A 26,870-nucleotide genomic window follows, 5' to 3' on the forward strand; every position below is an offset into this window, starting at 1 on the left:
TTTTTCCTGAAATTCGGATTGAATTCCACTTTCTGACAATAACCTACAAGAGATGTTCCTGGACAAATGCAGCTATCGAACCCTGCACAGAGACTATATTACATGAAAAAGGATATAGAGTATTAAGTCATAGAGTAAACAGAAGAATAGTGTATTTTTATGCAAACAGTTGGCCCTTGTGTAAAGGTCTAACTACCTGGATGCACACATGACACCAGCTGAACTAGACAATGAATGGTAAAACCATTCTGTGGAAGCTCAGACATATGGTACAAACTGTGGGAAGAAGCAACAAAAAAAGAATATCTATTTGGGCCATGTCCGTTGTCATACTGTGGTGTACCTGGCAACACTGAAATTGACAACTTAGCAAAAGGTGAAAAAAATAGTACTGGAGGAAGATGAGGTGTCATTTTTAAAAGGCCATTAAAATTTCCTTTTTTGATGACTGATTCAGTCCCAGATGAATTCCAATATTTGGAGGTATAGCTTTATTTACCTGGCTAATCTTTGAAAGTTTTGAGTCTGAATAAACATTAAACATTACAGGTTCAATGATAGACTTGGTTGAAAACCAGTTGTATCATTGCAAAGCAGCCAAGCTTTTTAACAGAACTAACTTTTGGCTGTGCACTCATCCTGTCGTTTCAACAGAAGCCATGAAAATGGAGACAATACTAGCTGGATAGCAGGACATTGAAACTGCTTCGACAGGTTCTTTGTTAATATCACTGGTCCATCTGGGTGGATTGTAAGTAGAGTTGAGCGAACACCTGGATGTTCGGGTTCGAGAAGTTCGCCCGAACTTCCCGGAAATGTTCGGGTTCGGGTTCCGAACTCGACCCGAACTTCGCCCTGAACCCGAACCCCATTGAAGTGAATGGGGACCCGAACTTTTCGGCACTAAAAAGGCTGTAAAACAGCCCAGGAAAGGGCTAGAGCAGGGCTGGCCAACCTGCGGCTCTCCAGCTGTTGTAAAACTACAATTCCCACCATGCCATGCTGTAGGCTGATAGTTGTAGGCTGTCTGGGCATGCTGGGAGTTGTAGTTTTGCAACAGCTGGAGAGCCGCAGGTTGGCCAGCCCTGGGCTAGAGGGCTGCAAAAGGCAGCAAAATGTAGGTAAATCCCCTGCAAACAAATGTGGATAGGGAAATGAATAAAAATAAAAATAAAATAAATAAAAATGAACCAATATCAATTGGTTATGTGGTCTTAAACTGCTGTACGGGCATACGGCAGGGCGCAGAAGGAAAGGAATGCCATACGTTTTTTGGAAGGCAGATTTTGCTGGACTGGTTTTTTGACACCATGTCCATTTGAAGCCCCCCTGATGCACCCCTAGAGTAGAAACTCCAAAAAAGTGACCCTATTTTAGAAACTACACCCCTCAAGGTATTCAAAACTGATTTTACAAACTTTTTTTAACCCTTTAGGTGTTCCACAAGAATTAATGGAAAATAGAGAAAACATTTCAATATTTTACTTTTTTGGCAGATTTTCCATTTTAATAATTTTTTTACAGTTACAAAGCAAGGGATAACAGCCAAACAAAACTCAATATTTATTGCTCTCAGTATGTAGTTTACAGAAACACCCCATATGTGGTCATAAACTGCTCTACGAGCACACGACAGGGCGCAGAAGGAAAGGAATGTCATACGGTTTTTGGAAGGCAGATTTTTCTGGACTGGTTTTTTGACACCATGTCCCATTTGAAGCCCCCCTGATGCACCCCTAGAGTAGAAACTCCAAAAAAGTGACCCCATTTTAGAAACTACGGGATAGGGTGGCAGTTTTGTTTGTACTATTTTAGGGTACATATGATTTTTGGTTGCTCTATATTACACTTTTTGTGAGGAAAGGTAACAAGAAATAGCTGTTTTAGCACCGTTTTTATTTTTTGTTATTTACAACATTCATCTGACAGGTTAGATCATGTGGTATTTTTATAGAGCAGGTTGTCACGGACGCGACAATACCTAATAAGACTACTTTTTTGGGTTGGTTGTTTCAGTTTTACATAACAAAGCATTTTTTTTTAAAAAAAATTTTTATGATTCTTTAGTGTCTCCACATTCTGAAAGCCACAGTTTAATTTATTTTTTGGACGACTGTCTTGTGTAGGGGCTCATTTTTTTCGGGATGAGATTATGGTTTAATTGGCACTATTTTGGGGTGCAGATGACTTTTTGATCGCTTGCTATTACACTTTTTGTGATTTAAGGTGACAAAAAATTGCTTTTTTGACACCGTTTATATTTTTTTAAAATTACGGCATTCACCTGAGGGGTTAGGTCATGTGATTTTTTATAGAACAGGTTATTATGGACACGGAGATACCTAATATGCATACTTTTTTTATTATTTATGTAAGTTTTACACAATGATTTCATTTTTGAAACAAAAAAAAATCATGTTTTAGTATCAACATATTCTGAGAGCCATAGTTTTTTCAGTTTTTGAGAAATTATCTTAGGTAGGGTCTCATTTTTTGCGGGATGAGATAAAGGTTTAATTGGCACTATTGTGGGGTGCATATGACTTGTTGATCGCTTGCTATTACACTTTTTCTGATGTAAGGTGACAGAAAATTGCATTTTTTACACCGTTTTTATTTTTACTTTTTATGGTGTTCACCTGAGGGGTTAGGTCATGTGATATTTTTATAGAACAGGTTATTACAAACGTGGCGATACCTAATATGTATACTTTTTTTTATTTACTTAAGTTTTACACACAGCTTTTTTAAAACAAAAAAAAATTATGTTTTAGTGTTTCCATATTCTGAGCCATAGTTTTTTTATTTTTTGGGAGATTGTCTTAGGTAGGGGCTCATTTTTTGCGGGATGAGGTGACGGTTAGATTGGTACTTGCTGTTGTACTTTTAGTGATGTAAGGTGACAAAAAAATGGTTGATTTAGCACAGTTTTTAATTTTTATTGTGTTTATCTGAGGGGTCAGGTCATGTGATATGTTTATATAGCCGGTCTATACGGACGCGGCAATATCTAATATGTCAACTTTTTTCCCCCCTATTTTCTACCAATTTTTTTTTTTACTTTATTTGGGGAAAATGACGTGTTTTTTATTTATTTTTTTACTTGAAACTTTAAAGTTTTTTTTGGGGGGAAACGTTATTTTTTTTACTTTTTTTTCACTTTATTTTTTGTCCCACTTTGGGACTTTTACTTTTGGGGGTCTGATCCCCTTTACAATGCATTCCAATACTTCTGTATTGGAATGCATTGGCTGCATGAGTAATACAGTGTGTATTACTCATACAGCTTACTGCCTGTGAGATCCAGGGGGCTGGATCTCACAGGCTCTTCACCGGAAGGCAGCCACGATGCCTAAGGAAGGCATTGCGCTGCCTTCCCTGCTATTGGGTCCCCGTCACAGCAGCACGGGGACCCGATAGCCACTGCACTCGCCACCCGAACCACCCAGAAACGCTGCAAACTGCAGGTCTGAATTGACCTGCAGTTTGCGGCGATCACCGACACGGGGGGTTCACAGGACCCCCCCCTGTGCATTGTCCCAGGGTGCCTGCTGATTGATTTCAGCAGGCACCCAGTTCCAATCACCACCGCGCGGCGGTGATCGGAACTGCACATGACGTACCGGTATTTCATGTGTCCTTAAGTACCAGGACATCATGACGTACCGGTACGTCATATGTCCCCAACAGGTTAACCCCCTAGGGGAAATAGAGCATTTAAGATATTCTTCCAAGCTCTTAACATTCCACCACACTCGTGTAAATAACTTATGCGCTTCAACAATTTTCATGGTTAAGTATCTAAAATCACCCCTATACTCATCAACAACAGTCTCATAGAACACAGAAGAAATCTGTGAATTCCATGAGGCCTCCCTTGCCGCCAAATTGACCACCATATCACAGAACAAGAAAAGGGTGCCACACCCTAGACTTGTGGAGTGATCAACACTTCACCAAAAACAATAGAATAAAGAAATTGGGCATAGGGGGCACACCAAATATGGACGAGTGCCAACTACTGTATTGTTAAACATAATAAACAAATAAACAGAAAAAAAATACCGCATACAAGGCTGCACCTCTTATTATAAAAATATTAAATATATTAGAAAGCACAAAAACTCAAGAGATAAAAACATTGTATACAATTGAAACAATGTGTGTAGACTGAATATGTCAAACACACAACCCTACAAACACCAGTTTCTACATGGAAACATTTAAGTACCACCAGAGTAATGCAAACGTATATAGATGTAACATCAAAAACAATAAATAAGGCATAAAAAAAATCACAGATACTTATCATAGTATAACATCGGCCATGGTGTGCAGGGATAATACGCCCCACGTTTATCACCAGGTGAAACTGGCTTCCTCAGGGGTCAATAAACTAGAGTAACTGTGCGAGGTATATATACATACATAATTGATTATGAATGAGCATATCAGTATAGAAAATGAATAAACAAGAGGCAAGGAGGAGGATTCATTATGGTTCCTGGTGCAGAACCCATGCTGAAACATGATGGCATTGCAAAGTGTATCTCGGAATCACGAATGATCAACTGGGCATGCGCAAGATGACGCATGACCGGAAGTGAGTGAGTGAAACGTTCCAAGGACCGGAAGTGCTTCGAGACGATAGAGATAAATGGATGCCGGATAGACTATGCATGTCATCGTGCAAGCCAGACATAAGTAATAGAAACCAATCACAAATCAAAATAATAATCTAATGAAAAATATATAGATGGATGCAAGTCTGGCAATATCATATAGGGCACATAGGTATATATAAATAAATCATAAAAAAGATCACATGATATAGAAATGATAATGATACAGATAAAAAACTTAATTTTAATTTGACACACAATATATATGCGCATATATACATATTTAATAACGTGGAAAAAAGTGAAAAAATAAAGAAATAAAAAACAAAAACATTACAAAGATCATAACTAAAATATCTAAACAGAACAACACCTTTGATGATGATGTCAATTATTATAAGAGGAAAACAATTAATGGCATGATCCATAATCATTAATGCATAAATTCATAATTCTGTTACAAAATGATGAATTAAAAAACAATAGAACCTTACACTTATATAATAAATAAAAATAACATTAAATATAAAAATTTAATATAAAAATATTTAAATCATGATCCAAATTTATTCCCCAAATATTTAAATTCATTATCATGTTCTCATATTTTTGCCACAATAAGTATAAATAAATAAGTACATATATCAATAAATAAATAAATAAGGTAAATTCATAATACATATAATAAAGTAAATTCATAATAATGTGATATACCGTAACCAAATATACAAAAAAGTAGAAATTTATAGCACAATGGTGTATATCCAAAACATATACAGTGAGGAACAGAGGTATTTGAACACCCTGCGATTTTGCAAGTTTTCCCACTTAGAAATCATGGAGGGGTCTGAAATTCACATTGTAGGTTTTTAAAGAATTTATTTGTCTTGCACTGCTGAACATAAGTATTTGAATACCTGAGAAACAGCAAGAATTCTGGCTCTCAAAGACCTGTTACTTTGCCTTTAAAAAGTCCACCTCTACTCCACTCATTAATCTAACTAAGTAACACCTGTCTGAGCTCTTTAAAGACACCTGTCCACCCCACAGTCAGTCAGACGCCAACTACTACCGTGGGCAAAACCAAAGAGCTGTCAAAAGACACCAGAGACAAAATTGTGGAGCTCCACAAGGCTCGAAAGGATTACGGGTAGGGATGAGCGAACCCGAGCTGTATAGTTCGGGTTCGTACCGAATTTTGGGGTGTCCGTGACACGGACCCGAACCCGAACATTTTCGTAAAAGTCCTGGTTCGGGTTCGGTGTTCGGCGCTTTCTTGGCGCTTTTTGAAAGGCTGCAAAGCAGCCAATAAACAAGCGTCATACTACTTGCCCCAAGAGGCCATCACAGCCTTGCCTACTATTGGCATGGCTGTGATTGGCCAGTGCAGCATGTGACCCAGCCTCTATATAAGCTTGGGTCACGTAGCGCTGCACGTCACTCTGCTGATTCAAGCATAGGGAGAAGTTGCTGCTGCGACGTTAGGGCGAGATTAGGCAGATTAACTCCTCCAAAAGACTTCATTCAGTGATCGATCTCCAGCTGCGGATCATTGAAGTGCTAATATCGACTTGCTCACTTTTTTTAGGCTGCCCAGAGCGTTTTTAGATCACTTTTTTCTGGGGTGATCGGCGGCCATTTTGTGGTTTGTGGTGCGCCAGCACAAGCTACCACCAAGTGCTTTTAACCATCAATAGTGTGGTTATTTTTTGCTATATCCTACATCAGCTGCAGGCTGAGCCTGTGTCACCGAAGTGCATTTAACCATCAACAGTCTGGTTAATTTTTGGCCATATACTACATCAGGTGCAGGCTGAGCCTGTGTCACCCAAGTGCATTTAACCATCAACAGTGTGGTTATTTTTTGGCCATATACTACATCAGGTGCAGGCTGAGCCTGTGTCACCCAAGTGCATTTAACCATCAACAGTGTGGTTAATTTTTGGCCATATACTACATCAGGTGCAGGCTGAGCCTGTGTCACCCAAGTGCATTTAACCATCAATAGTGTGGTTATTTTTTGGCCATATACTACATCAGGGGCAAGTTGAGCCTGTCACCCAGCGCCTAAAAAATAGACCTGACATTTCTATTCAACCAAATCTGTACTGTTTTAGCTGGTCAAGTTAATTGTAGTGACCGTAAAAGCACAGTTTTTGTTCTGGGTTGAAAAACTATTCCCAAATTTGCCATTCTCAAAATAACTAAGTAGTTTATGTTATATGAGGCCTACTTGAAATCTATCCCAAAAAGGATATCTTAGATTCAAGGTGCTGATAGTGTCATTCAGAAAAACTTAACACACATGCTACCGTGCAGATACAAGTCTAATTCTGTGATTAAACGTATACCTGTCACACAGCGCAAAATAAAATAGGCCTCACATTTCTATTCAACCAAATCTGTACTGTTTGAGCTGGTCAAATTATTTGTAGTGACCGTAAAAGCACAGTTTTTGTTCTGGGGTGAAAAACTATTTCCAAATTTGACATTCTCAAAATAACTAAGTAGTTTATGCTATATGAGGCCTACTTGAAATCTATCCCAAAAAGGATATCTTAGATTCAAGGTGCTGATAGTGTCATTCAGAAAAACTTAACACACACGCTACCGTGCAGATACAAGTCTAATTCTGTGATTAAACGTATACCTGTCACACAGCGCAAAAAAAAAATAGGCCTCACATTTCTATTCAACCAAATCTGTACTGTTTGAGCTGGTCAAATTATTTGTAGTGACCGTAAAAGCACAGTTTTTGTTCTGGGTTGAAAAACTATTCCCAAATTTGACATTCTCAAAATAACTAAGTAGTTTATGCTATAGGAGGCCTACTTGAAATCTATCACAAAAAGGATAACTTAGATTCAAGGTGCTGATAGTGTCATTCAGAAAAACTTAACACACACGCTACCGTGCAGATACAAGTCTAATTCTGTGATTAAACGTATACCTGTCACACAGCGCAAAAAAAAATAGGCCTCACATTTCTATTCAACTAAATCTGTACTGTTTGAGCTGGACAAATTATTTGTAGTGACCGTAAAAGCACAGTTTTTGTTCTGGGGTGAAAAACTATTCCCAAATTTGGCATTCCCAAAATTGTGGTGAACGGGAACAATGAGGAAAACATCTAATAAGGGATGCGTACGCGGACGTGGACATGGTCGTGGTGGTGTTAGTGGACCCTCTGGTGCTGGGAGAGGACGTGGCCGTTCTGCCACAGCCACACGTCCTAGTGAACCAACTACCTCAGGTCCCAGTAGCCAGCAGAATTTACAGCGATATTTGGTGGGGCCCAATGCCGTTCTAAGGATGGTAAGGCCTGAGCAGGTACAGGCATTAGTCAATTGGGTGGCCGACAGTGGATCCAGCACGTTCACATTATCTCCCACCCAGTCTTCTGCAGAAAGCGCACAGATGGCGCATGAAAACCAAGCCCATCGGTCTGTCACATCACCCCCATGCATATCAGGGAAACTGTCTGAGCCTCAAGTTATGCAGCAGTCTCTTATGCTGTTTGAAGACTCTGCTGCCAGGGTTTCCCAAGGGCATCCACCTAGCCCTTCCCCAGGGGTGGAAGAAATAGAATGCACTAATGCACAACCACTTATTTTTCCTGATGATGAGGACATGGGAATACCACCTCAGCACGTCTCTGATGATGACGAAACACAGGTGCCAACTGCTGCGTCTTTCTGCAGTGTGCAGACTGAACAGGAGGTCAGGGATCAAGACTGGGTGGAAGACGATGCAGGGGACGATGAGGTCCTAGACCCCACATGGAATGAAGGTCGTGTCACTGACTTTCACAGTTCGGAGGAAGAGGCAGTGGTGAGACCGAGCCAACAGCGTAGCAAAAGAGGGAGCAGTGGGCAAAATCAGAACACCCGCCGCCAAGAGACTCCGCCTGCTACTGACCGCCGCCATCTGGGACCGAGCACCCCAAAGGCAGCTTCAAGGAGTTCCCTGGCATGGCACTTCTTCAAACAATGTGCTGACGACAAGACCCGAGTGGTTTGCACGCTGTGCCATCAGAGCCTGAAGCGAGGCATTAACGTTCTGAACCTTAGCACAACCTGCATGACCAGGCACCTGCATGCAAAGCATGAACTGCAGTGGAGTAAACACCTTAAAAACAAGGAAGTCACTCAGGCTCCCCCTGCTACCTCTTCTGCTGCTGCCGCCTCGGCCTCTTCTGCTGCTGCCGCCGCCTCGACCTCTTCCTCCGCCTCTGGAGGAACGTTGGCACCTTCCGCCAAGCAAACATGGGATGTACCACCAACACCACCACCTGCGTCACAAAGCATCTCAACCATGTCACACGGCAGCGTTCAGCTCTCCATCTCACAAACATTTGAGAGAAAGCGTAAATTCCCACCTAGCCACCCTCGATCCCTGGCCCTGAATGCCAGCATTTCTTAACTACTAGCCTATGAAATGCTGTCATTTAGGCTGGTGGACACAGACAGCTTCAAACAGCTCATGTCGCTTGCTGTCCCACAGTATGTTGTTCCCAGCCGGCACTACTTCTCCAAGAGAGCCGTGCCTTCCCTGCACAACCAAGTGTCCGATAAAATCAAGTGTGCAATGCGCAACGCCATCTGTGGCAAGGTCCACCTAACCACAGATACGTGGACCAGTAAGCACGGCCAGGGACGCTATAGCTCCCTAACTGCACACTGGGTAAATGTAGTGGCGGCTGGGCCCCAGGCGGAGAGCTGTTTGGCGCACGTCCTTCCACCGCCAAGGATCACAGGGCAACATTCATTGCCTCCTGTCTCCTCCTCCTCCTTCTCAGCTTCCTCCTCCTCTTCTTCCACCTGCTCATCCAGTAAGCCACACACCTTCACCACCAACTTCAGCACAGCCCGGGGTAAACGTCAGCAGGCCGTTCTGAAACTCATATGTTTGGGGGACAAGCCCCACACCGCACAGGAGTTGTGGCGGGGTATAGAACAACAGACCGACGAGTGGTTGCTGCCGGTGAGCCTCAAGCCCGGCCTGGTGGTGTGCGATAATGGGCGAAATCTCGTTGCAGCTCTGGGACTAGCCGGTTTGACGCACATCCCTTGCCTGGCGCATGTGTTGAATTTGGTGGTGCAGAAGTTCTTTCGCAACTACCCCGACATGTCAGAGCTGCTGCATAAAGTGCGGGCCGTCTGTTCGCGCTTCCGGCGTTCACACCCTGCTGCTGCACGCCTGTCTGCGCTACAGCGTAATTTCGGCCTTCCTGCTCACCGCCTCATATGCGATGTGCCCACCAGGTGGAACTCCACCTTGCACATGCTGGACAGACTGTGCGAGCAGCAGCAGGCCATAGTGGAGTTTCAGCTGCTGCACGCACGAGTCAGTCGCACTGCGGAACAGCACCACTTCACCACCAATTACTGGGCCTCCATGCGAGACCTGTGTGCCCTGTTGCGCTGTTTCGAGTACTCCACCAACATGGTTAGTGGCAATGACGCCGTTATCAGCGTTACAATACCACTTCTATGTCTCCTTGAGAAAACACTTAGGGCGATGATGGAAGAGGAGGTGGCCCAGGAGGAAGAGGAGGAAGAGGGGTCATTTTTAGCACTTTCAGGCCAGTCTCTTCGAAGTGACTCAGAGGGAGGTTTTTTGCAACAGCAGAGGCCAGGTACAAATGTGGCCAGACAGGGCCCATTACTGGAGGACGAGGAGGACGAGGATGAGGAGGAGGTGGAGGAGGATGAGGATGAAGCATGTTCACAGCGGGGTGGCACCCAAATCAGCTCGGGCCCATCACTGGTGCGTGGCTGGGGGGAAACACAGGACGATGACGATATGCCTCCCACAGAGGACAGCTTGTCCTTACCTCTGGGCAGCCTGGCACACATGAGCAACTACATGCTGCAGTGCCTGCGCAACGACAGCAGAGTTGCCCACAATTTAACGTGTGCGGACTACTGGGTTGCCACCCTGCTGGATCCCCGGTACAAAGACAATGTGCCCACCTTACTTCCTACACTGGAGCGTGATAGGAAGATGCGCGAGTACAAGCGCACGTTGGTAGACGAGCTACTGAGAGCATTCCCAAATGTCACAGGGGAACCAGTGGAAGCCCAAGGCGAAGGCAGAGGAGGAGCAAGAGGTCGCCAACACAGCTGCGTCACGGCCAGCTCCTCTGAGGGCAGGGTTAGCATGGCAGAGATGTGGAAAAGTTTTGTCACCACGCCACAGCTAACTGCACCACCACCTGATACGGAACATGTTAGCAGGAGGCAACATTTCACTAACATGGTGGAACAGTACCTGTGCACACCCCTCCACGTACTGACTGATGGTTCGGCCCCATTCAACTTCTGGGTCTCCAAATTGTCCACGTGGCCAGAGCTAGCCTTTTATGCCTTGGAGGTGCTGGCCTGCCCGGCGGCCAGCGTTTTGTCTGAAAGTGTATTCAGCACGGCAGGGGGCGTCATTACAGACAAACGCAGCCGCCTGTCTACAGCCAATGTGGACAAGCTGACGTTCATAAAAATGAACCAGGCATGGATCCCACAGGACCTGTCCATCCCTTGTGCAGATTAGATATTAACTACCTCCCCTTAACAATATATTATTCTAAACCAGGGCACTTCCACATTCAATCCTATTTTTATTTTCATTTTACCATTATATTGCGGGGCAACCCAAAGTTGAATGAACCTCTCCTCTGTCTGGGTGCCGGGGCCTAAATGTGTGACAGTGGCCTGTTCCAGTGGTGGGTGACGTGAAGCCTGATTCTCTGCTATGACATGAAGACTGATTCTGCGCTGACATAAGGCCAGATTCTCTGTTACGGGACCTCTCTCCTCTGCCTGGGTGCCTGGGCCTAAATATGTGACAGTGGCCTGTTCCAGTGGTGGGTGACGTGAAGCCTGATTCTCTGCTATGACATGAAGACAGATTATGTGCTGACATAAGGCCAGATTCTCTGTTACGGGACCTCTCTCCTCTGCCTGGGTGCCTGGGCCTAAATGTGTGACAGTGGCCTGTTCCAGTGGTGGGTGACGTGAAGCCTGATTCTCTGCTATGACATGAAGACTGATTCTGCGCTTATATAAGGCCAGATTCTCTGTTACGGGACCTCTCTCCTCTGTCTGGGTGCCGGAGCCTAAATGTGTGACAGTGGCCTGTTCCAGTGGTGGGTGACGTGAAGCCTGATTCTCTGCTATGACATGAAGACTGATTCTGCGCTGACATAAGGCCAGATTCTCTGTTACGGGACCTCTCTCCTCTGTCTGGGTGCCGGGGCCTAAATGTGTGACAGTGGCCTGTTCCAGTGGTGGGTGACGTGAAGCCTGATTCTCTGCTATGACATAAAGACTGATTCTGCGCTGACATAAGGCCAGATTCTCTGTTACGGGACCTCTCTCCTCTGCCTGGGTGCCTGGGCCTAAATATGTGACAGTGGCCTGTTCCAGTGGTGGGTGACGTGAAGCCTGATTCTCTGCTATGACATGAAGACTGATTCTGCGCTGACATAAGGCCAGATTCTCTGTTACGGGACCTCTCTCCTCTGTCTGGGTGCTGGGGCCTAAATGTGTGACAGTGGCCTGTTCCAGTGGTGGGTGACGTGAAGCCTGATTCTCTGCTATGACATGAAGACTGATTCTGCGCTGACATAAGGCCAGATTCTCTGTTACGGGACCTCTCTCCTCTGTCTGGGTGCCGGGGCCTAAATGTGTGACATTGGCCTGTTCCAGTGGTGGGTGACGTGAAGCCTGATTCTCTGCTATGACATGAAGACAGATTCTGCGCTGACATAAGGCCAGATTCTCTGTTACGGGACCTCTCTCCTCTGTCTGGGTGCTGGGGCCTAAATGTGTGACAGTGGCCTGTTCCAGTGGTGGGTGACGTGAAGCCTGATTCTCTGCTATGACATGAAGACTGATTCTGTGCTGACATAAGGCCAGAATCTCTGTTACGGGACCTCTCTCCTCTGTCTGGGTGCCGGGGCCTAAATGTGTGACATTGGCCTGTTCCAGTGGTGGGTGACGTGAAGCCTGATTCTCTGCTATGACATGAAGACAGATTCTGCGCTGACATAAGGCCAGATTCTCTGTTACGGGACCTCTCTCCTCTGCCTGGGTGCCTGGGCCTAAATATGTGACAGTGGCCTGTTCCAGTGGTGGGTGACGTGAAGCCTGATTCTCTGCTATGACATGAAGACTGATTCTGCACTGACATAAGGCCAGATTCTCTGTTACGGGACCTCTCTCCTCTGTCTGGGTGCCGGGGCCTAAATGTGTGACAGTGGCCTGTTCCAGTGGTGGGTGACGTGAAGCCTGATTCTCTGCTATGACATGAAGACTGATTCTGCGCTGACATAAGGCCAGATTCTCTGTTACGGGACCTCTCTCCTCTGTCTGGGTGCCAGGGCCTAAATGTGTGACAGTGGCCTGTTCCAGTGGTGGGTGACGTGAAGCCTGATTCTCTGCTATGACATGAAGACTGATTCTGTGCTGACATGAAGCCAGATTCTCTGCTATGGCATGAAGAGACTGATTCTCTGCTGACATGAAGCCAGATTCTTTGCTATGGCATGAAGAGACTGATTCTCTGCTGACGTGAAGCCAGATTCTCTGCTATGGGACCTCTGTCCAATTGATATTGGTTAATTTTAATTTTTTTAATTTTTATTTTAATTCATTTCCCTATCCACATTTGTTTGCAGGGGATTTACCTACATGTTGCTGCCTTTTGCAGCCCTCTAGCTCTTTCCTGGGCTGTTTTACAGCCTTTTTAGTGCCCAAAAGTTTGGGTCCCCATTGACTTCAATGGGGTTCGGGTTCGGGACGAAGTTCGGGTCGGGTTCGGATCCCGAACCCGAACATTTCCGGGAAGTTCGGCCGAACTTCTCGAACCCGAACATCCAGGTGTTCGCTCAACTCTAATTACGGGCCAATTGCCAAGAATCTTGGTGAAAATAGATCAACTGTTGGAGCAATGTTAGAAAATGGAAAAGGCTATAGATGACAGTCAGATGTCAGTCTCCCTCGGACTGGGGCTCCATGCAAGATCTCACCTCATGGAGTATCACTGATGATAAGAAAGGCAAGGAACCAGCCCAGAACTACAAGGGAGGAGCTGGTCAATGACATGAAGAGAGCTGGGACCACAGTTTCAAAGGTCACTGTTGGTAGAACACTACGTCGTCATGGTTTCAAATCATGCATTGCACTGAAAGTTCCCCTGCTCAAATCATCAAATGTCCAGGCCCGTCTGAAGTTCGCCAATGACCATCTGGATGATCCAAAGGAGGCATGGGAGAAAGTCATGTGGTCAGATGAGACCAAAGTAGAACTTTTTGGTCTAAACTTCACTCGTCGTGTTTGGAGGAAAAAGAAGGATGAGTTGCATCCCTAGAACACCATCCCTACTGTGAAGCATGGGGGTGGTAACATCATGCTTTGGGGGTGCTTTTCTGCGAAGGGGATAGGACGACTGCACTGTATTAAGTAGAGGATGAATGGGGCCATTTATTGTGAGATTTTGAGCAACAACCTCCTTCCCTCAGTCAGAGCATTAAAGATGGATCGTGGCTGGGTCTTCCAATATGACATTGACCCAAAGCACACAGCCAGGATAACCAAGGAGTGACTCCGTAAGAAGCATTATCATTAAGGTTTTATTATTACAGTTCTGGAGTGGACTCGCCAGTCTCCAGACCTAAATTCAATAGAACATCTTTTGAGGGAGCTGAAACTCTGTGTTGCTCAGCAACAGCCCCGAAACCTGACAGATCTAGAGGAGATCTGTGTGGAGGAGTGGGCCAAAATCCCTGTTGCAGTGTGTGCAAACCTGGTCAAGAACTACAGGAAACGTTTGACCTCTGTAATTGCAAACAAAGGCTTCTTTACCAAATATTAACACTGATTTTCTCAGGTGTTCAAATACTTATGTTCATGTGATTTCCAGAATTTTTAAGTGTTCTTGCATGGCAAGACCACTTACTGTTATCTCACATATATATTCTTATTATTATAGCCAAATTTACCACCCTAACTCTCCCCACAGTTTTTACACTACAAAATATACCGAAACGTGCAGATTTTTCCCGATTGGTGTGCTATTACTTTGTGAAACGTTTCGCCGAATGGTTCACAAAATACCTGCGTTTTGTGGCGAAATTGGTCCTATAGGAATGAATGGCGGAATGTTCAAAACTGGAGTGGGAGCTGAAAAATCAGGACATGATTTCTAAACTGCCACCACTCCCTCATTTTCAAGCCCACCTACACATATTATATCAAAACGTTCAGCTATCCCTGCTGAAACTAAAAATGTCCACAGCTAAGCCATAGTCCTGATAGTTTTCACAATTTGACCATTTGTTTGCAACTCATGCAGCCCATTGACATTCATTTAAACTCCACTCAAATTTGAAGGGCAATTTCTAAACTGCGACTGTGCCTCCATTTTTAATACATACTATGCATCAAAAGTAGGACTGGGTCTTGTGAGTCTCACAATATAAAGCTCTTTGCTGTAGGATTTATAATTTTTAAACTACAACCGTTTGAAGATGGCAACCGCCAGTGAAGTGAGCAAGTTGGAGCAGTTTGTTTTTAACCACTCTTCTCTGCCCTTTCTGTAGAGTGAGTTGCCATAGGAACCCAGGTGTGTGAGCAACCAGCAGAGTGACAAAAGCTAGAGTGTGAGCTGAAAAATCAGGACATGATTTCTAAACTGCCACCACTCCCTCATTTTCAAGCCCACCTACACAAATCGGCTGCTAATGTTCTTATAAATGTATGTTTTAATGTAACTGTGAAGCACTTATGGGAACAACATTGCAATTAAATGTGCTATATAAATAAATAAAAGTTGAAATGCATTTCTCACTTTATCAAGCATGCCATGTGCACTTTTTAAATTTGATCAATAAATTGGTTAGTGTAATGTTTACTATCTTTACTCACTCCAAACACTCCACACAGTTACTCTGTCCACTCCATAAAGTTACTCTGCCCAGTCCAACCTTTCCACAGTTACTCAAGCCACTCCACTCAGTTACTCCGCCCACTCCAGTTGTAGACTACTGGTGGAGGCAAGAAAACTTTACACAATTTCCCCAGAAATTGTAGCTTTTCTATATTTTTTTATTTTTTTATTCTGTCTCTCAGAGAGGGAGTGCACCTGCAATGTGAATTTCAGACCACTCCATGATTTCTAAGTGGGAGAACTTGCAAAAATTGCAGGGTGTTCAAATACTACTGTTCCTCACTGTATATTAGAAAGTCAAATCCGAATAATTGCATCATACTCTAGGATTCCTATGAAACTTTCAAGATTCCTCACATTTACTATTTATTGTTTTACATTCTTATATTGATATTTTAATCTTGAAAATTTGTTTAATAATATTTTATTATAAAAAGTCATTTTATAAGTGTTAGCAATCAGATATCAAGTTTATATTTCACACAATGCTATATCACACTAATTGGGACATCTGGGCCAAAAAACGCATGTGTCCCCAAAAAACGCATGGAAAAACGCATGGAAACCGCAAGTAAGAAAAGAATAAAAAATAAAATCAAGGCTGTATTGAATTATTCCCTGATTATGTGGGAGGATTCCCTGGCCAACTGGGAGTAGTATGAACCACAGGTGTCTGAGATTTGGGAAGCAATTAAGGAAAGGATAAAAATGGAGGCAGAGCAGGCAGACACTCGACCACTGAGGAAGGGAGAGTGAATCTACCCGAAACGCGTATGGTGAAACAAGTGATGTACCTGCATTGAAAAGCCTCCGATAAGATGGCCATACAGAATAAAATTTCTACAGTAAAGGATCAACTATTCTTATCGTCGAAAGCTGCACCAAAGGAAATTGCGGAACAGAGTGGCAACTCCCGCGATCTTTGGAACTCCCGCAAAATTCAAACCAGCTTGCTGTATGGAGCGACTGAATAAGCCAGCAAACATTTAAAGCTCCATTTAAGCAATAGGGAGATAGCAGACGCTAGACGGTAAGTCAAAAATTGTTTTAAAGTTTTCTTCGATTTAAAGCTTACATCGACCTCAAAAGGATATGCTATAAGAGACTTTTTCCATTATCAGGATTCCTGTGGACACTTTATGAACATATTGCGCTCCCAGTGAATACACCTACAACATTTTCAGTGACATTCAGTTTCTCAAATTGGGATAGAGCTCTAGAAGAAAATACTCCCTCTTTCCCAAACAACAGCATATACTTGAAGTTTTTGGTGTGAAATATATTATTGAATTTATCGACACTATTGAGTGGTATCGAATATTCTATCAAATATTTTAACATTGAATTTTCTACCATTCAAATTATCGTATATTTTTATCAAATATATTTTTATCGATTATAGTATCTATTATATCTACCATAATATATGTGATTGTAATGTTGTATATTATTGCTACATTGTTCTTATAAATTTTATAACTTGTATTTTATGGGGATTTAATAAATATTTTCTGCATATGTCAATTTGGTTGCCAAGTGTATGAGTGCTCGCTCATTTTCCTATTACTACATTTGCTAATTTAACACAACCAATTAAAGTCGGTCAAACTATAATGAAGTAATGGGCTAAACCCTTGGTCAATATTAGAAATCACAGTGAACGGGTAGCTTTATAATATTTAAAACATAACATTTAATGATGTACGTAGATAAAATAATGGGCCCTACTATGCTTGACAAAGATGAATAGTTGCCACTAGTAACACTTATCTCCTGAAAAAATGGGCGGAGATATGGAGGGACCAATAAGGGATAGTAATAAAGTAGGGAGATAGGATGAAGGGTAGCCAGGTACCAAGGCAGAGAGACACAGTGCTGGGTCACTTTCCCTAGATCACCCTGTCTCTCTATATCCTCCTCTTATCTAACACAATATCCCTATTGCAACCCTTCCTTAAGATGGACTGCCCAGCTTTGCCCGATAGCCAGAAATGGTCCTTAGGTAGTTACCCTAGCACCAGGGGAGGGGGCAAAAAAGATGGCAAAGATAAATGTGATGAATCAAGAGCAAGCGAATCCACAACTGGTGTGAAATCGCCTACAGTACCAGACACGTTCATACACAAAATAAGATATGTTATCCAAAATAATTAACATTTAATGATGGTGGTATAGTCCCGACGCGTTTCCTCAGTGTTACCTGATTCGTCAGGGGACAGAATTATATCTAGAGAGCCCTTAGGCTGGGCTCAGTTATCCAACAAAATAGGGTCACAGGGGGCACACTGATAAATCAAGCCCACAAAGCTTTTACAGTCTCCCTAGTGGTGGAGAACTGTACTGCAAATGAGGTATGAAGATGAACAATTGTGTGACCTCCAATCGGTCAACCGTTGTAAAGTTAGAGACCGAGACACCCTCTATTTTGTAAGGCCTGTGGTGATTCCTGGTATTTAATCCTCTATCCGTGTGGACAAAGAGATCTCAGGTGCTCAATGTTTAATGCACACCAATGTCCAGGTAAAGGTGTCCAGACCTGGAGGATAAACCAGGAGTAACCAGAGGTCAATAGTCTTAACCAAACCTAGTTATATTGTTTGGTAAGACTTCAATCCAAACCTAGTAAACCGGTGATCATATATTCATAAATGCTTCTCATTAACTGAAAGTATCTATTCAATACACTTCCAATAAGAAAAGCATTCTGTCAGTTGATAGTATCAGTTTAACACACATTGTAACCGATCCCCCACCAGTGATGTCACTAGCGGACGTTTAAGAGACGGTACAACATAACTTATCTCATGCTAGTAACAGTCTGGTATAAAAGCATAAGGTAATGAGCAGCTTATCTGTCCAGTCGTTGGTAATGACCGTTCCCAGATATGGATGGATGGAGGGTATTCCCTGGCGTCCCGCGTGTAGCAGTGGCCAATTATTACTACATTTGCCTTTTAAGAGAGGGTGGGGTGATTCCCTCTATATGAGCTTGTAGCACCATACCTTAACTACTTGCTAGTGAGCCACCACAACCTACCACTATATTAGAAAGTATTGTATATTCAAACACAGGCCTCTGTGTATATATACAAAGGGGCATATGGGTCTGCACCGGGTAACCAAAAATGAAACAAAAAACAAATGAATAAATCAAGCAAATAAGTCCATAATTCAAAACTATTATGTAGGAATAGTCCAAGAGAATCCGTACAGTTCGCAAATCTTCATGTAAGTATGACGGTGCCCAAATGTCTGATTTGGGCACCAAACTGTCGTGCATTAGAGATGTCCCGAATAGTTTGCCGGCGAATAGTACCATATGCGATGTTCGGTCCGCCCCCTATACATCATCATTGAGTAAACTTTGACCCTGTACCTCACAGTCAGCAGACACATTCCAGCCAATCAGCAGCAGTCCCTCCCTCCCAGACCCTCCCACCTCCTGGACAGCATCCATTTTATATTAATTTGGAAGCTGCATTCTTAGTGAGAGGAGGGACAGTGCTGCTGCTGCTGCTGATCTAATAGGGAAAGCGTTAGCTAGGGCAGTGTTCTGTGTCCACAGACTCATCTACTGTAAGGACAGCGTCCTGACAGCACCCCAAAAAGCCCTTTTCAGGGCTGGTACATCAGTCTGCTTTTTTTTATTTATTTTTTATTTATATACACTCACCTAAAGAATTATTAGGAACACCTGTTCTATTTCTCATTAATGCAATTATCTAGTCAACCAATCACATGGCAGTTGCTTCAATGCATTTTCGGGGGGTGGTCCTGGTCAAGACAATCTCCTGAACTCCAAACTGAATGTCAGAATGGGAAAGAAAGGTGATTTAAGCAATTTTGAGCGTGGCATGGTTGTTGGTGCCAGACGGGTCGGTCTGAATATTTCACAATCTGCTCAGTTACTGGGATTTTCACGCACAATCATTTCTAGGGTTTACAAAGAATGGTGTGAAAAGGGAAAAACATCCAGTATGCGGCAGTCCTGAGGGCGAAAATGCCTTGTGGATGCTAGAGGTCAGAGGAGAATGGGCCGACTTATTCAAGCTGATAGAAGAGCAACGTTGACTGAAATAACCACTCGTTACAACCGAGGTATGCAGCAAAGCATTTGTGAAGCCACAACACGCATAACCTTGAGGCGGATGGGCTACAACAGCAGAAGACCCCACCGGGTACCACTCACCTCCACTACAAATAGGAAAAAGAGGCTACAATTTGCACGAGCTCACCAAAATTGGACTGTTGAAGACTGGAAAAATGTTGCCTGGTCTGATGAGTCTCGATTTCTGTTGAGACATTCAAATGGTAGAGTCCGAATTTGGCGTAAACAGAATGAGAACATGTATCCATCCTCTGATGGCTACTTCCAGCAGGATAATGCACCATGTCACAAAGCTCGAATCATTTCAAATTGGTTTCTTGAACATGACAATGAGTTCACTGTACTAAAATGGCCGCCACAGTCACCAGATCTCAACCCAATAGAGCATCTTTGGGATGTGGTGGAACGGGAGCTTCGTGCCCTGGATGTGCATCCCTCAAATCTCCATCAACTGCAAGATGCTATCCTATCAATATGGGCCAACATTTCTAAAGAATGCTATCAGCACCTTGTTGAATCAATGCCACATAGAATTAAGGCAGTTCTGAAGGCAAAAGGGGGTCCAACGCCGTATTAGTATGGTGTTCCTAATAATTCTTTAGGTGAGTGTATATTGCAGTTGCCTGCCCGTGTGTGAGAGGCTGCAGGCTCAGTCACAGACAGTACTGTGTGCACACCATTCATACAGGGTGTGACAGAAAATACCTTGCAGATAAAAAAAATTAAATTTATTATTTCTCTGTGATATAATAGCCGTTGCAAGCCAGTGAGTGACTGTCTGGCCTACAGACAGTACTGTGTGCACACCATTCATACAGGGTGTCACTCACAAATACCTTTTAGATAAAAAAAAAAATCAATTTAATATTTTTCTGTGATATAATCCCAGTTGCAAGCCAGTGTGTGTCTGGCCCACAGACTGTACTGTGGCCCCTGCTAGCCCACCACTTATACCGTTACAGGGTGTCACTCACTCACAAATACCTTGCAGATAAAAAAAAAATCAATTTAATATTTTTCTGTGATATAATCCCAGTTGCAAGCCAGTGTGTGTCTGGCCCACAGACTGTACTGTGGCCACTGGCTAGCCCACCACTTATACCGATTATAAAAGGTTGGATGGTTCTCCAATTGGATAGCGTGGGTGTTAGGAGATGGTTCCCAAACCAGATATATGCAATATATAAAGACTCCTGTACTCCACTTGAGTTTCAGTGCAAAGCTTTTATTTAGTGCGGTTCCAGTCAAAACGTTTTCGGCTGTGAAGCCTTCTTCAGTGTAACTGGAGAGGCATACAAAGTGTCACAAATGAATATACAATAATTACAATAGATATGGAATCAATTGTGTAGTACATATAATGTCGGAAATAGGTGCGTAAATAACAGGTATTATATTGAATATATTATATATACAAGAGGAGGACGTGTCGATATGGCACGTGGAGAGAGCGTTTAGCAGTCATCTGGGGATACAGCAGGATCTTCATCGGAGTGGTCTGTGGTCAGCAGGTGGTTTGAGGTGGTAGTGATGGTGCTACACCGGTTTTAGTCAATAGGTAGCAGTAGGTGGAGTTAAAGAACACAATTGCAGAGTGGGACAGAGAACATGCTAAACAATATTACATGGACCGTATACTAAGAATCAAGATTAACGTAGTATATGATAACAGAGCTTATTAAACGTACATTGCAGCACACAGGTTGACCCATCAGAGGGGGACTAGACAGTCTAAATGGTTGTAGAGTCCGCTCAGGTAAGGATTTCACAATATATTAAGGCGGACTAGGTATGAATTTCAAAACATATTCAAAATAGGCAATTAACTCAATATAAATTCCATATGGAGGGGTGGTTTAGCAATCGCTATTTGCCATTGTCAGTTATCAATTCTTACCCAGATTGTGGCCGCATCAAGTCCAAGAAAAGCTTGAGAAAGGAAAATTTCCTCGGTGGTCGGCAGGGATGCTGCTGTTTGTATGGGCTCTGTGTCCCTGTCTGGCGTGCGGTCCGGGAGGCTGAGGCCTGTATTCCGGATTGCCATATCGCCGGTGGTGTCTCCGTTCCCCTTATGTGGGATCCGGCCGCGCAGCGTGGTTGGAAGGGCGGGTCTGGGCTGACGCACTTCCGGGTGAAACAAAGATGGCGTCCGGAGCTTACCAAATGCCATTGCGCAAGCGCGCGCTGCGTCCGTGCGGCTGTTGAAGTGATCTGCTGTAGCCGGCCGCTATGTGCAAAAGAGCATGCGCCGGGATACAATGCTGCTGTCTGTTAACAGCTGGGATAGCGGGGAAGCGCTGGGACTGTGGTTTGTGAGGGTAAAGCTTGTATATGGTCATATTTACCTGTGGAGGTCCATAAGGGGGGTATCTATCATAGTTACCTCTAGTTGATGAACCAGTGGAATCGTTTACCTATGGATGTCATATTTACCTATGGATGTCCATCAGAGGAGTGTCTGTTATAATTACCTCTAGAAGATAACCAGTGGAAAAATTATATGATCTATTCAGTTCCCAACTAGGCATTTAGATGAAGGTTAATATCTGCTCTAGAATAAGAATAGAGGTATTGTTAGAGCTATTTATTATAAGCAAAAGTCAATGTCTGCAAAATATTTCTATACTCCCTGTGGTTCGTGGGGTAGTTCATGCGATATGTTTGCACTCAGAGTACATGCTGTGTGTTGTATATAATGGAGGCTCATTGTTTTTCACTTGATTGCCCGTTGGCTCTGTTGACGCCGCCACTATGGGTTCAAGTATTTATACTGTAGGGATTATATAAAGCTTCCTATATCATAGTCCCGGTTTAGACCCTTGGGTTCGAGTGTTTGCAGGCGGTGTATCCACATGGCTTCCCTATTCATGAGGAGGCGTGATAAGTCTCCGCCCCTTCTGGGGACTGTTACTTGTTCCACTACCTGGAACCGTAGTTGGGCGATAGTGTGGCGTTTGGCTGCGAAGTGTGCGGGAATCGGCAGGTGGTTGTTTTCACATCTGATGTTAGACTTGTGCTGGCATATTCTGTCCCTAATGGTCTGTGTTGTTTCACCCACGTATGTCAGGCCACAGGGGTATTTGATGGTGTAGACTACATTGGTTGAGTCACATGTAAAGAAACCCCGTATAGGGATCCCTGGTCCCGTGAGAGGGTGAAAGATTTTATCCCCCTTAGTGACATGTGAGCATTGCGTGCAATGCAGGCAGGGGAAAGTTCCCTTGCGTTGTGTTTGTAATAGTAGTTGTCTTGTGGTCCTGATGTTGGAGCCCACATCTGCACTCACAAGCATGTCCTTTAGATTTTTGGGGCGTCTATTGCATGGTAGGAACGGGATTGAAAATGCCTCAATGTGTGGGTACGCCTGGTGTAGGAGGTGCCAGTGTTTTCGTAAGATGTGTTGTATCTTGTGGGCAAAGGGGTGAAATGTGTGCACGAAGGATCCTCCTCTAAATCGTGCTTACCCAAAATTACTTCCTGTTTGAAGATACTTTCTTCATTCAAAAACAAGGGACCGCAATGGGGGCACACATGGCACCACCATACGCCAATTGCTACATGGCCACGCTAGAGGAGGACTATATTTACACAAACACAGAATTCCAACAACATGTAGTGATTTGGAAAAGATATATAGATGATGTCTTCTGTATATGGAACAGCACGACAGAGGCACTACAAAACTTCCTCACCTACTTAAACTCCATCTGGCCTGAACTGCAGTTCACCCTACACCACAGTAGCACATCAGTTAACTTTCTAGACACCATAGACTCCAAGGATCCCAACGGCTTTCTGCATACTGACCTCTACACTAAACCGACCGACCGCAATAGTCTATTACATTACTAAAGCTTCCACCCCACCAGTATGAAGAAGTCCCTCCCACGATCGCAGTTTCAAAGAATTTCCCGAATAGTCGACAACACGGCAACTAAGGAAATGAGGTTGGACGAAATGTCCACACGTTTCCTAAACAGGGGCTATCCCAACACTGTAATAAAAGAGTGCCTACAACCTAGCCAAAAAGTCAGGGAGAAACAGGCCCAAAGGGTACCCTTCGTGCACACATTTCACCCCTTTGCCCACAAGATACAACACATCTTACGAAAACACTGGCACCTCCTACACCGGGCGTACCCACACATTGAGGCATTTTCAATCCCGTTCCTACCATGCAATAGACGACCCAAAAATCTAAAGGACATGCTTGTGAGTGCAGATGTGGGCTCCAACATCAGGACCGCAAGACAACTACTATTACAAACACAACGCAAGGGCACTTTCCCCTGCCTGCATTGCACGCAATTCTCACATGTCACTAAGGGGGATAAAATCTTTCACCCTCTCACGGGACAAGGGATCCCTATACAGGGTTTCTTTACATGTGACTCAACCAATGTAGTCTACACCATCAAATGCCCCTGTGGCCTGACATACGTGGGTGAAACAACACAGACCATTAGGGACAGAATATGCCAGCACAAGTCTAACATCAGATGTGAAAACAACCACCTGCCGATTCCCGCACACTTCGCAGCCAAACGCCACACTATCGCCCAACTACGGTTCCAGGTAGTGGAACAAGTAACAGTCCCCAGAAGGGGCGGAGACTTATCACGCCTCCTCATGAATAGGGAAGCCATGTGGATACACCGCCTGCAAACACTCGAACCCAAGGGTCTAAACCGGGACTATGATATAGGAAGCTTTATATAATCCCACCAGTATAAATACTTGAACCCATAGTGGCGGCGTCAACAGAGCCAACGGGCAATCAAGTGAAGAAACAATGAGCCTCCATTATATACAACACACAGCATGTACTCTGAGTGCAAACATATCGCATGAACTACCCCACGAACCACAAGGAGTATAGAAATATTTTGCAGACATTGACTTTTGCTTGTAATAAATAGCTCTAACAATACCTCTATTCTTATTCTAGAGCAGATATTGACCTTCATCTAAATGCCTAGTTGGGAACTGAATAGATCATATCATTTTTCCACTGGTTATCTTCTAGAGGTAATTATAACAGACACTCCTCTGATGGGCATCCATAGGTAAATATGACATCCATAGGTAAACGATTCCACTGGTTCATCAACTAGAGGTAACTATGATAGATACCCCCCTTATGGACCTCCACAGGTAAATATGACCATATACAAGCTTTACCCTCACAAACCACAGTCCCAGCGCTTCCCCGCTATCCCAGCTGTTAACAGACAGCAGCATCGTATCCCGGCGCATGCGCTTTTGCACATAGCGGCCAGCTACAGCAGATCACTTCAACAGCCGCACTCACTCACAAATACCTTGCAGATAAAAACAATTCTATTTGATATTTTTCTGTGATATAATCCCAGTTGCAAACCAGTGTGTGTCTGGCCCACAGACTGTACTGTGGCCACTGGCTGGCCCACCACTCATACCGTTACAGGGTGTCACTCACTCACAAATACCTTGCAGATAAAAAAAATTCAACTTTATATTTTCCTGTGATATAATCCCAGTTGCAAGCCAGTGTGTGTCTGGCCCACAGACTGTACTGTGGCCACTGGCTATCCCACCACTCATACCGTTACAGGGTGTCACTCACTCACAAATACATTGCAGATAAAAAAAATTAAATTCAATATTTTTCTGTGATATAATCCCAGTTGCAAGCCAGTGTGTGTCTGGCCCACAGACTGTACTGTGGCCACTGGCTAGCCCACCACTCATACCGTTACAGGGTGTCACTCACTCACAAATACCTTGCAGATAAAAAAAATTAAATTTTATATTTTTTGTGATATAATCCCAGTTGCAAGCCAGTGTGTGTCTGGCCCACAGACTGTACTGTGGCCACTGGCTAACCCAACGCTCATACCGTTACAGGGTGTCACTCACTCACAAATACCTTTTAGATAAAAAAAATTCAATTTAATATTTGTCTGTGATATAATCCCAGTTGCAAGCCAGTGTGTGTCAGGCCCACATACTGTACTGTGGCCACTGGCTAGCCCACCACTCATACCGTTACATGGTGTCACTCACTCACAAATACCTTGCAGATAAAAAAAATTCAATTTAATATTTTTCTGTGATATAATCCCAGTTGCAAGCCAGTGTGTGTCTGGCCCACAGACTGTACTGTGGCCACTGGCTAGCCCACCACCTATACCGTTACAGGGTGTCACTCACTCACAAATACCTTGCAGATAAAAAAAAATTCAATTTAATAATTTTCTGTGATATAATCCCAGTTGCAAGCCAGTGTGTGTCTGGCCCACAGACTGCACTGTGGCCACTGGCTAACCCACCACTCATACTGTTACAGGGTGTCACTCACTCACAAATACATTGCAGATAAAAAAAATTCAATTCAATATTTTTCTGTGATATAATCCCAGTTGCAAGCCAGTGTGTGTCTGGCCCACAGACTGTACTGTGGCCACTGGCTATCCCACCACTTATACCGTTACAGGGTGTCACTTACTCACAAATACCTTGCAGATAAAAAAAATTAAATTTAATATTTGTCTGTGATATAATCCCAGTTGCAAGCCAGTGTGTGTCAGGCCCACAGACTGTACTGTGGCCACTGGCTAGCCCACCACTCATACCGTTACAGGGTGTCACTCACTCACAAATACCTTGCAGATAAAAAAATTCAATTTAATATTTTTCTGTGATATAATCCCAGTTGCAAGCCAGTGTGCATCTGGCCCACAGACTGTACTGTGGCCACTGGCTAGCCCACCACCTATACCGTTACAGGGTGTCACTCACTCACAAATACCTTTTAGATAAAAAAAATTCAATTTAATATTTGTCTGTGATATAATCCCAGTTGCAAGCCAGTGTGTGTCAGGCCCACAGACTGTACTGTGGCCACTGGCTAGCCCACCACTCATACCGTTACAGGGTGTCACTCACTCACAAATACCTTGCAGATAAAAAAATTCAATTTAATATTTTTCTGTGATATAATCCCAGTTGCAAGCCAGTGTGTGTCTGGCCCACAGACTGTACTGTGGCCACTGGCTAGCCCACCACCTATACCGTTACAGGGTGTCACTCACTCACAAATACCTTGCAGATAAAAAAAAATTCAATTTAATAATTTTCTGTGATATAATCCCAGTTGCAAGCCAGTGTGTGTCTGGCCCACAGACTGCACTGTGGCCACTGGCTAACCCACC

Source organism: Bufo bufo, chromosome 6, assembly GCF_905171765.1.
Source record: "Bufo bufo chromosome 6, aBufBuf1.1, whole genome shotgun sequence".
NCBI lineage: Eukaryota > Metazoa > Chordata > Amphibia > Anura > Bufonidae > Bufo > Bufo bufo.